Source organism: Eriocheir sinensis, chromosome 5, assembly GCF_024679095.1.
Source record: "Eriocheir sinensis breed Jianghai 21 chromosome 5, ASM2467909v1, whole genome shotgun sequence".
In the NCBI taxonomy this organism is placed as follows: Eukaryota; Metazoa; Arthropoda; class Malacostraca; order Decapoda; family Varunidae; genus Eriocheir; species Eriocheir sinensis.
The window spans coordinates 934,789-946,512 of NC_066513.1; the positions used below are offsets into that span (position 1 = coordinate 934,789).

General features: G+C 44.0%; 1 long non-coding RNA gene across 11 annotated transcripts; it reads right to left on the minus strand.

The window, feature by feature from the left end:
* Positions 1-5,821: 5,821 nt before the first annotated feature.
* Positions 5,822-10,556, minus strand: LOC126983317 (uncharacterized). Of its 11 annotated transcripts, none has more exons than XR_007735797.1 (4): positions 7,381-10,556; positions 7,222-7,312; positions 6,905-7,017; positions 5,822-6,837 (listed from the first exon to the last, which is right to left on the minus strand). It is a non-coding gene; the product is annotated as an uncharacterized LOC126983317 (long non-coding RNA). The 11 variants fall into 11 exon arrangements; XR_007735798.1 differs by having other exon boundaries at positions 6,905-6,949; positions 7,222-7,244; positions 7,313-10,556; XR_007735796.1 differs by having other exon boundaries at positions 7,222-7,244; positions 7,313-10,556.
* Positions 10,557-11,724: the final 1,168 nt, after the last annotated feature.

Genomic DNA, 11,724 nt, shown 5'->3' on the forward strand with positions numbered 1-11,724 from the left:
AAAAAAAAAGACATGAATTTGGGAAGAAGAGGGGAAGAAAAAAGGACATGAATTTGGAAAGCGAGAAAAGAGATGAAGAAGGAAGAAGAGAAAGATTGAAGATTTTGGGAGAAGAGAGAAGAAAGGAGAGAGAAAGAGGAGGATGGAAAAATTTGCAAGGAGAGAGAAGAGAGGAGAAAGGAGGAAAAAGAAAGAGAAGGGAATTGAGAGGAGAAGAAAGAGTGAGGAGATAGAGAGAAGAATTTGGAAGAAGAAGAGGAGAAACATAGAAGGAATTAGAAGAAGGGAGAAGAGGAGAAAGACAGATGAAGTTGGGAGGAGAGAAAAAGGAAGGAAAGAAAGACGAATAAAACACAAAAAAACATATACAATAAAAAAGAGCAAAAAAAAAAAAAAAAAGTAACAAGGAAAATTAAGAGATTGATCATTTCCAAAACCATAAAAAAAAAAAAATCAGCCTCCCCACAACCCCTCCCCTTCCTCCCATCTCCCCCCCTCCCCACACACCTGCGCAGCCCCATAGGTAACTGGCTAATTTAGTGACGAGGGTAACAGCCTAATTACCTCATCCTTTACCTCCCTCTCGCCGCCTTTGTTTCCTGGGTAAGTGGGTAGGGAAGGGAGGGGAGAGGAAAAGAGGAAAGAAAAAGAAAAGGATGAAAGAAAGAAAGAAAAGAAAGAAACTCTGGATGGAGGGATGGGAAGGTTGACACGAAAAAGAATTGAAAAGTATATTAAGACAGGAAAAAAATAAAGGGAAAAAAAGGAAGGAAAAACGAAGATAGGAGGAAAGAGGAAGGGGAGGAGGGTAAAGGGAAGGGGAGAGGAACAGAGGGAAGGGAGAGGAGAGGGAGGGAGAAGGGGGGGGAGGGAGAGGGAAGGAGAGAGAGAGAGAGAGAGAGAGAGAGAGAGAGAGAGAGAGAGAGAGAGAGAGAGAGAGAGAGAGAGAGAGAGAGAGAGAGAGAGAGAGAGAGAGAGAGAGAGAGAGAGAGAGAGAGAGAGAGAGAGCGCATGAGGACCTTGGGGAAATTGAAAACTGTCAACTTGTGAGGAAATGGGAGGTGAGGGGCAGAGAGAGAGAGGAAGAGAAGGAGAGAGAGACTAGATGAGAGACCTAAAGTGAAAGGAAGAGGAGGGAGGAAAGAGATAGGGAAAGAAAGACTGGAGGAGGAGGAGAGAGAAGTAGTAACTATACCCCGTTCAATCGACACTGTTCCTAATATGACAACAGCATTAGTCACCTCACTCCTACGTCTGATTAACCACGTTCTCCTTCTCTATTTCAGCCCACAAAGAGTTAGAGGATGTGGTCAAGCGTTTACTTCATCCCCATCAACACGTTAACGCTGATTAGTTATTGGCGAAAGGTGGAAACTAAGGAAAAACTGGCGCGATCTTCATAGCGAGGGGGTCACATGAGACGAGAAATAAATGTACGAAAAAATAATGCGTTAGAAAGGGGAGGAGGAGGCGAAGAAAGAGGGTAAAGCGAGGGGAAGGGACGTGAGGGGAAAGAAGAGGAAGGAAAAATGGGGAAAGGGGAATAAGGTAGAAGGGTAGAGAAGGAGAGAGAAAGGGACACAAAGAAATGAAGATGGAAAGATGGAACATGCAGATGAAGAATAACGAAGAAAAAAGGAGAGCAGGAAGGACGGAAGATGAAGAAGAAGAAGAAGAAGAAGGGAGTATGGACCAGAGCCAATTTTCTAGTTTTGCATTGAGAAGGGCAGACTACACATCCCATGAAGAACGAGAGACAAGCTGCAATGGACTAACGACCTTGTATTTAGTGTACCCAGGATCGCTTTTCCGTCGCAACTTGTATCTTGTTCTTCCTAGGATGTGTTGTCTGTCTTTCCCAGTGCAAGCTAGACACATGTACTTCGTTCCCTCATGTCCCTTCTCCTCAAGACGACTCGTATTCTTCAACATTACGCCGCCCAAGCATACACATTCGACAAGACTTTCGTAGGAGTTGTGGGCATATCCAGGGGTAGTTTTAGGACCCGGGTGGTAATGTGACAGAGCTGTATTACCATGAACGAGAAGAAACGCTCATGAGAACCCGATTAATCTCTTTTTCGGCCTTTGGAAATAGCTAATGTGAGAGGCTTATGCAGCGTATGGAGGTAAAGAAAGGGAGAGATTTGACAATAGGGTGAGTACTGAATGGAACGGACTAATGCACTATAAGAAATTGGGTAAAAGCATAAAGGAAACTAGAAAATCACGGGAAATCTTATCACAGTGGGTCGTATTTTAAAACATTTCGTCGCCCAAGTTCACATATTTGCCAAGGCTTTCGTAGGAGTTTTGGGCATTTCCAGGAGTAGTTTTATGACCCTGGTGGTAGTTTGACCCTTCATCTGTACCATGAACCTAAAGAAACACTCAATGGAACCCGACTGACCCCCTCTTTGACCTTTAGAAATACTTGATGTGATAACTGAAAGTGTCTTTTAATACCGACCAGTGAAATAGAAGATAAATGTACATACAGAAATTACACAAAAATACGGAACATACAGAAATACGAGATATACAAAAATAATAGGAAATTTTATCACGGTGGAAAAGGAAGACCTAAGGAAGAATAGAGAAAATAATGGGAGCTTTTAGGACAGTGAAAAAAAAAAAGGAAAATTATGAAACTACGAAGAAGAGAAAAACCTTAGAAATCTTGTAACAGGTAAATAAAAGGAAGAAAAAATGAAAATACGAGGAAAAATAAATAAAAATACAAGGAAGAGAAAAAAAATAAACCCCATAACAGATAAAAATAAGGAAGAAATAAATGAAAACACGTGGAAATTAGTAAATAATGGGACATCTTATAACAACAAAGGAAAACAAGGAAATCAGGGAAAACAAAAATAAAGGAAAATCTAATCAAGTAAAAATAAAGGAAGAAAAAAATCAAAAGTGCGAATTGGAGAAAGGAAGAGAGAGAGAGAGAGAGAGAGAGAGGCGTGAGGATGGACAACGAAGCCACTGGAAGACAAAAGGGATGAGGAGGAAAGAAGTAAAGAAGAGGAGGAGATAATGAGAGAAGAAAATAAAAAATGGAGGAAGAATATACTAAGTTACTCCTACAACATAAAATTCTCTCTCTCTCTCTCTAAAAATAAATAGGGACAAAGTGGAACCGACAGATAAATAAAGAATGAACGAAAAGAAGAAAAAATATGTGGGTCTGGAGGTGAGAAGGGGAGGGGGAGGGGGAGGGGGTAAAGGAGAAGGAAGGACATGGTGAAAGGGGGAAGGAGGGAGGGGGGGGTGGGCGCTGGGTAACAAGATAAGGTGATGTTGACAGGGGCAGAGGAGAGCAAGGCAGAAGGGGAGGGCGAAAGAGACGGGGAAAATATCTGACAGGGTGGGATGGGAGAGGGATGGGGTGGATATGGATGGGGTGTACTGCTGAAGGGGCTGGCTGATGGGTGGGGCGGGCAGGGTGGGATGGGAGAGGGATGGGGTGGAGATGGATGGGGTGTACTGCTGAAGGGGCTGGCTGATGGGTGGGGCGGGCAGGGTGGGATGGGAGGGGGAGGGGGTGGATATGGATGGGGTGTACTGCTGAAGGGGCTGGCTGAGGGGTGGGCGGGGCAGGGGTGGGATGGAGGAGGGGTGGATATGGATGGGGTGTACTGCTGAAGGGGCTGGCTGATGGGTGGGGCGGGCAGGGTGGGGAAAGGATTGGAATGGAAGTGGCCGGGGTGTATTTAGTGTTGCAAAGGTTGGGAAAGTTTCCGAAAAAATAGAAACTTTCTAAGGAAACTTTCCGGAAATCTTCAGAGCCCAGTAATTTTGGGGAACTTTAGATATTTTCAAAATGTTTACACACAGGTATGTATTTGTATTAATAAACATACAAATTTTGGTTAATATAACTATAACTATAATACAACTATTAAAAAAAAAAAAGAAGCAATATTGTACCTCCAATAGGTTAGGTTAAGTTTAAGGAACTTTCAAACACATGATATCCAGACACCTATAGCATAAGTTAACAAAGAAAGCCTTCACTGTATTACATAGAAAGTCTCATTTACTAAGGAAGAATAGATTTTTTTTTTTTTTTTTGTGTGAATACGTATGGTAACTTATTGTAGTTTTGTTAGTTTAGGTTAAGTTTAGGGCATCTTCAAACACATGATAGCCAGCACTTTATGGTATAACTCAACAAAGAATGGCTACACTTTGTTGTATAGAGTCTCATTAGAAAGGAAGCATAAATGAATTTTCGGAGTCAACACCTATCTGTTTGGTGCTTTATTAGGTTAGGCAAGCTTATATTTGGGGTATCTTCAAACACATGATAGCCAGCACCTTATAGCATAAATCAACAAAGAATAACCGCACTTTGCTGTATAGAAAGTCTCATTAGTAAGGAAGCTATATAAATTTTCTGAGTCAAGACCTATAGTTTGGGATTTTGTGAGGTTAAGTTTAGGGTATCTGCAAACACATGACAGCCATCACATTATGGAATAAATCAACAAAGAATATCCTCACTTTGCTGTATAGGCCAGTCAATATAGAGGTTTGAATAAGGAAAAAAAATCAAGGAAAGCTGCAATAAGTTTCACTGTCTTCGTAATAGGGTACTTGATAACTTATTAACTTTGTACCCCTCCACCTGGCTTTGGCCGCCATCTTGAAAAAAATGGCGGCCAAAAACAGTTTTTTTTTATTATCTCACTTAGGACTCACTTTAGAGGATAATGTGTCGATATGTAAAATAACCTACATAATATTCCCTACACAAAATGTTCTATACATGTTTCTCGTGCGGTGCGTGGTGTTGACGCTAGAGGTGCGAGAATGTGTGCATGTCTGAGTCATGCCCCGAGTTACGTAATACGGCATGGATCTTGTATGCCTTATTGGAGGATGTTCTAAATTCTTACATTAATTGTAGTTTTTCATTTTATTTCAGGGTGCACGGATACAGACAGTTAAAGAGGCATTAATTCTTATTGTGTGGGAAAAATGTCTTCACCAGGAGAAGGTCTCATTTGTGAAGGGAATCTTTCTGAGGGGTGACTCGTGCAGTGAAAGAGAACGGTGTGAAGACTCTGACAGACTACACCAGGAAATGGAAATGTGGGAAACATTATCAGCTGAAAGGGCTGAAAAAAATGTGTGCCAATGCATCTATGGACAAAATGTTGACTGGTCATGCTTATGCAAGAGCACTCAGGGCGCATACACTATATAGTGCACGCTGCCCTGGCTACAATAGTTTTCAGTGAAACTGTTCTTTCTACTGATGAACGGGAGGAGGAGGAGGAGGAGAAGGAAGAAAATCATAGAGGAGAAGGAAGAGCTGGAGGAGGAGGAGAGAATGAAGGTAACAATATTGACAGAGGGCGAGAGCAAAAAGTATGTTGTGATAAAGAAACGAAAAATACCTTTGCAAATAAACGTAATAATATGATTTGTACGACACCTTACAGCCAATGATGACCCCTGAGCCCTCTACCGCCTCTGCCTGCCTTCCTCCCTTTCCTTCCTCCACACGTTCCTTCCCTCCACACCTTCCTCGTTAGATGGATGGTTTGTTAGTTAGTTAGTTAGTTAAATAGGCAGATATATACGTATTGTAGCAGTAGTATATATATTGTAGTTAAGTAGCTAGTTAGTTAGATGGCTCGCTGGTTGGTTAGTTAGTTAGGTTGTTAGAGAGGTAGTTTAATAAGTAGTTAAAGATAGAGTTAGCTAGATAGTTAGTTAATTTTATTGTATATTGTGTTATTTATTTATTTATTATTTGTTTTTTATTTATTTTTTTGTTTTATTTTATTTTATTTTTTTCTATTTTCTTTCTTTTGTTTTTTCTTTTCTTTCTTTTCTTTTAGTGTTATTCTTTTTTCTTTTTCTTTCTTTTGTCTATATTTTTTCCTTTTCTTTCTTTCATTTTATTTTCTATTGGTGTTTTTCTCTTTCTTTTCTTTCTCTTCCTTTTCTTTTTCCTTTTCTTTCTTTTCCTGTCATCCTTTTGTTGATGTTCGTTGGTCTGGGTGAGCCGCTTTCCTCCCAGAAGAGACCCACCCATAATTTTGTGATGTTGCTGAGGGCCGAAAGGTGGATGATGTTTCTAATAGTTTTCTTTCCTTGATGTTTTGCTTTCATTTTCGATGTTATTCTGTTCATTTTCTTGCTCTTGTTGTTTTCTATATCATCCTTTTGTTGATGTTCGTTGGTCTGGGTGAGCCGCTTTCCTCCCAGAAGAGACCCACCCATAATTTTGTGATGTTACTTGTGGCCGAAAGGCGGATGATGTTTTTTTCTTCTTTTCTTGATGTTGATCTTTTATCTTTCCTGTATCATCCGTTCTGATGTTCTTTGGGCTGGCTGAGCCTTTTTCTCCCCAGAAAAGACCCACCCATAATTTTGTGATGTTACTTGGGGCCGAAAGGTGGATGATGTTTTTTTCTCCTTTTCTTAATGTTGGTTTTTTATCTTTTCTGTATCATCCGTTCTGATGTTCTTTGGTCCGGATGAGCCTTTTTCTCCCCAGAAAAGACCCACCCATAATTTTGGTGATGTTAATTAGGGCCGAAAGGTGGATGATCTGTTTCTTATTTTGTTTTCTTGGTGTTTCGTTTCGACATTTTCATTATTCTGGTGTTCTTTTTCATTCTCCTTTTCATTTTGGTGTTCCCATCACGTGGATGTCTACGACATCAAACGAGCTCCACCTGCCCGGGTTTATTGTTCGGAGTTTGCTCTCCTAGGCAGACTGCCTGCCACGGCTAACGAGCTCCACCTGCCCGGGTTTATTGTTCGGAGTTTGCTCTCCTAGGCAGACTGCCTACCACGGCTAACGAGCGACACCTGCCCGGGTTTATTGTCTGAGTTTGCTCTCCTAGGCAGACTGCCTACCACGGCTAACGAGCTCCACCTGCCCGGGTTTATTGTTCGGAGTTTGCTCTCCTAGGCAGACTGCCTGCCACGGCTAACGAGCTCCACCTGCCCGGGTTTGTTGTTCGGAGTTTGCTCTCCTAGGCAGACTGCCTGCCACGGCTAACGAGCTCCACCTGCCCGGGTTTGTTGTTCGGAGTTTGCTCTCCTAGGCAGACTGCCTGCCACGGCTAACGAGCTCCACCTGCTCGGGTTTGTTGTTCGGAGTTTGCTCTCCTAGGCAGACTGCCTGCCACGGCTAACGAGCTCCACCTGCTCGGGTTTGTTGTTCGGAGTTTGCTCTCCTAGGCAGACTACCTACCACGGCTAACGAGCTCCACCTGCTCGGGTTTGTTGTTCGGAGTTTGCTCTCCTAGGCAGACTGCCTACCACGGCTAACGAGCCCCACCTGCCCGGGTTTGTTGTTCGGAGTTTGCTCTCCTAGGCAGACTGCCTACCACGGCTAACGAGCTCCACCTGCCCGGGTTTGTTGTTCGGAGTTTGCTCTCCTAGGCAGACTGCCTACCACGGCTAACGAGCCCCACCTGCCCGGGTTTGTTGTTCGGAGTTTGCTCTCCTAGGTGAATTGCCTACCACGGCTAACGACCTCCACCTGCCCGGGTTTGTTGTTCGGAGTTTGCTCTTCTAGGTGAATTGCCTACCACGGCTAACCAGCCGCACCTGCCCGGGCTTGTAGCCGGCAGATCTCCGGCACCTCCGTGGAGGCCCCGGGGGACGCCGAGGCGCCCTGCCGGGAGATCTCCATTCCTGCCATGCTCGCCAGGGAGACCTTGGGCTCGCTGGCGCTTCGCACCCCGCCGAGGCGAGGATGGGAAGATGCAGGATCTCGCTTAATAAAACTACCAGACTCGATTATGAAATTAAAAACAAATAGGGAAAAGTCGCCGATCATAGCGTCCACCGTTCTGGGACGGAAGGCCGAAGGTAACGCGCCCAAACATCCAAAGAAATCCTCGCGACGGCTTGCGGCGCAGCATCCGTTTCCCTCTTTATTGTTTTCCTTCCGTGACTGACTGATTGCTGGAATGACTGACTGGATGACTTTACTTAGCAAGAAACAGTTCACCAGGCGACATCTTTAAGCTACATCGTATTAACACAACTGTTGAGATCAAACAACAGTGAGTGTGGCTCTCACGGGGACGGCCGCACAGGCTTCCCGACTTACTCCCACTGGGCTCCCGCTTCTCTTCAGTCGTCTGTTTCTTTATTCTTCTTTTCTTTACTCTATATTTCCCTTCCTTTCATCCCTGCTCTCCGTCTATAAACTCTCTCTCTCTCTCTCTCTCTCTCTCTCACACACACACACACACATCGGGTGGATGGTTGGGTGCAAGGGTGGTAACTCCACCAGTGAGCATTCGCTGTCTGTCCTACGCCAGAGTAAAGGAGGAAGGACACATAATAAAGGAGGAGGGACACATAATAAAGGAGGAGGGACACATAATAAAGGAGGAGGGACACATAATAAAGGAGGAGGGACACATAATAAAGGAGGAGGGACACATAATAAAGGAGGAGGGACACATAATAAAGGAGGAGGGACACATAATAAAGGAGGAGGGACACCCCTGCAAGAAGTATTGCTTTTCTATATCAGGCACCGCGGGTCATGGAAGAAATGGTGCACACATTCTCGCTCCTCAAGCGTCAAAACCGCGCACCGCACTAAAACAATGTATAAAACATTTTCTGTAGATGATTTAATGTAGATTACTTTATATATCGACACACTGTCCCCTAAAGTGAGTCCTAAGTGATAAAATTATAAAGAAAAAAAATGTTTTGGGTCGCCATATTTTCAAAATGGCGGCCAAAGCCGGCGCAAAATTAATGTTATTAGTACCCCATTACGAAGACAATGAAACTTATTGCAGCTTTCCTTGATTTTTTTTTTCTTATTCGCCTTTTTTTTAGCCTCTGTCGACTGGCCTAGTATAGAAAGTCTCATTAGTGAGGGAGCATAATTATATGAATTTTCTGAGTATAGTAACTGTATGGAGCTTTGTTAGGTTATGTTTAGGATATCTTCAAGCACATGATAGCCATCACATTATGGAATAAATCAACAAAGAATTAACTCACTTTGTTGTATAATAAGTCTCATTAGTAAGGAGGCGTATATGAATTTTCTGAGTCAAGACCTATAGTAACTGTTTGGGGTATTGTTAGGTTAAGGTAGGTTAAGTTTAAGGTATTGAGTTTAGGGTATCTTCAAGCACATGATAGCCAGCACCTTATGGTGTAAATAAACAAAGAATGACCTCACTTTGTTGTATAGAAAGTCTCATTAGTAAGGAAGCATATGTGACTTTTCTGAATCAGGACCTATAGCGACTGTCTGAGGTTTTGTTAGGTTGGTTTATCCTTAAACCGAGGGCGGCATGTGCCTCAATGGGCGTCATTTAAACAATCCTGCCTGCGCCACCAACGGACGCAGGGACATGGGACATTCACTAACAGCCCCCTAAAACTGATGTCTAAAGAGGCAACAATAACCTCAGGATAAAAATAAAGAAGCACAAAGGCGCCGTTGGAAACTTCCAAATTTTTCTCAATTCACAAAGTTACCGGAAATTCCCATGGAAAGTTTCCCAGCGCAAAATTCCCGGGAATTTTACAACCTAAAGTGTAGTGCTGGGAAGCTTGGTTGATGAATGGAGAGGGGTAGTATGGGAGAGGGGTGGAATGGAGGTGGATGGGGTGTACTATGAAAGGGGCGGCTGGATGGGGTGGGGAGGAAGGGATAGGACAGAATGGATGGGATGGGAAGGATAGGATAAGGGATAAGGATGGTACAGGATGGGTAGGACGGGACAGGGATGGAATGGCGTTGGGTAATGGCTGGCCACACGTCACTGATAGCCCCGCGGTGGACAGTCTTGCCAGGGCTGGACGCCAAGCCTGGGCAAAACGGCGACAAATCTGCTCACGCCGCCCGGCCCAGGACAGAACGGAGCCATGTGCCATATTCTTAGCCATTTCGTCGCCATAGGACAAACATTTGGTAAGGCTTTCGTATGACTTTGAAGCATTTAGGGATACTTTCATAACCCTGGTGGAAGTTTGATCTTTCTGTACCATGAACCTAAGAAAACACTTGTTCGAACCCGACTGAACTTCTTTTAAGCCTTTGAAAAGAGCTTACGTTAAAACAGTGAACCATGGCTGTGCAGCGGAAGGCAGTAACAACTTAGTCCTCACAAGCTAAGCAGAATAACAAGGTATAGAAATAAAGAGTATGTAAATGGAATAGGTTGAGTGGGTTGACTGGCTGGCGGGGTGAAGTGGGGCGGTGTTGTGTTGGGGTGAGTGGAAATAGGTAGGCGAGGCGGGGCGGGGCAGGGCTGGGTGGAAGGATTAAGAGCGATCACAGAGGGACTAACTTGTTGACACGACCATGGAGGTGTGTGTGTGTGTGTTATACTCACTGTTACTGTTACTGTTACATCCTTCCGTCTCACTTTCATTTTTTTCTATTCCTTCACTTTCCCTTTCGTTACCCTCCGCTTCTCTCCCGTCACACCTGCCTCGGCGACTCACGTACCTGTGGGAAGAAATTAACAGGTGAGTAAACGAACACTGACTACACGTGCGGGAAACACTGAATATACAGAAAAGAAAAAACATGAATCTTTCCATTTACGTGTATTTATCTGTTTATGTACATGATTTTTGGGGCAGCGTCATGTTACCCTGTCTCTTTATATCATCATTAGCCACATCACAAAAGGACATATCAGCCACATTACTGTTGAGAAAGACTAGTACAACGCATAGACTTCACAACTAGTTGACGGGAAATCTCTTCAGTCTTGGCGCGCTGGCTTCGCGTAAGGGGCCGATTGTTATGGCGACTTTCACTGCGACAACTCAAACACACTCTGCGTTCTTACTCCGAATTTAAGTGGAAACAGGACGAAATCTTCAAGTTTTAGTGCATACAAGCAGGCAGGAGTGTCTCTAGAGTGATTTGGTCGAGGATTCAAGGTAACTTATATAAAATAGCACCATGCGTGCACTTTGAAAACGTTGTGTAAAAAATGGCAAATTTGCGTAACTTTAGGTTGAAATCTTTACGTAAAATGAATGATAACTGTAGGATAGTGAAGTCCACAGTTTTACGTATTAGGAAACAAGAAATGTACGTTTAGTTAGTGCCTACATGGCAACTCAGCTCAGTTCCCGCGTCGCCTAACTCGCCTTAGGCACGCAGTCAGCTGGGCACTTCCCCTCTGTAAAGGATTATCGCTGTCCTGCCTCTGTTTACTCTCCAAGTAAAGGACCCACAGTTATTCATCGTCTCTGTACCCTTCCCCACAACTGCAAGGATCCAGAGGACGATACAAGAAGACACAGAAGGCAGTGGATCGAGTGGAAGTGACGGAGGAGACACAAGATATGAGGACGCCGCGACCCCGTGGAGTAAACTGTGGAGGAGCCGTACTACGCCATCAGTGCAGTGACTCAGTGTTGTGTGCAGTGCAGTGGTGTGTTCAATGCAGTGTGGTAGTGAGGGCTGTTCACTACGTCCTACGGGGTCGAGTATGTGTGCATGGGGAAGGCCAACTCTGACCCGACTGAGCACTTGGCAAGCGCCGCACCATGTGCGGCGCCAACTACTGGACGAGCGTGCAGAACTTCATGGTGAGCAACAGATAACTGTTAATTCCTCTTGATTAATTTATTTATTATTTGGTATACTACAGTTTACTTGGTCAGTGAAAACAGGAAGGTCAAGGAGGGAAGAAGAGCAGCAGGATACAGGTGTCTTGATGATGGCGAGACACGAGGTAAGAA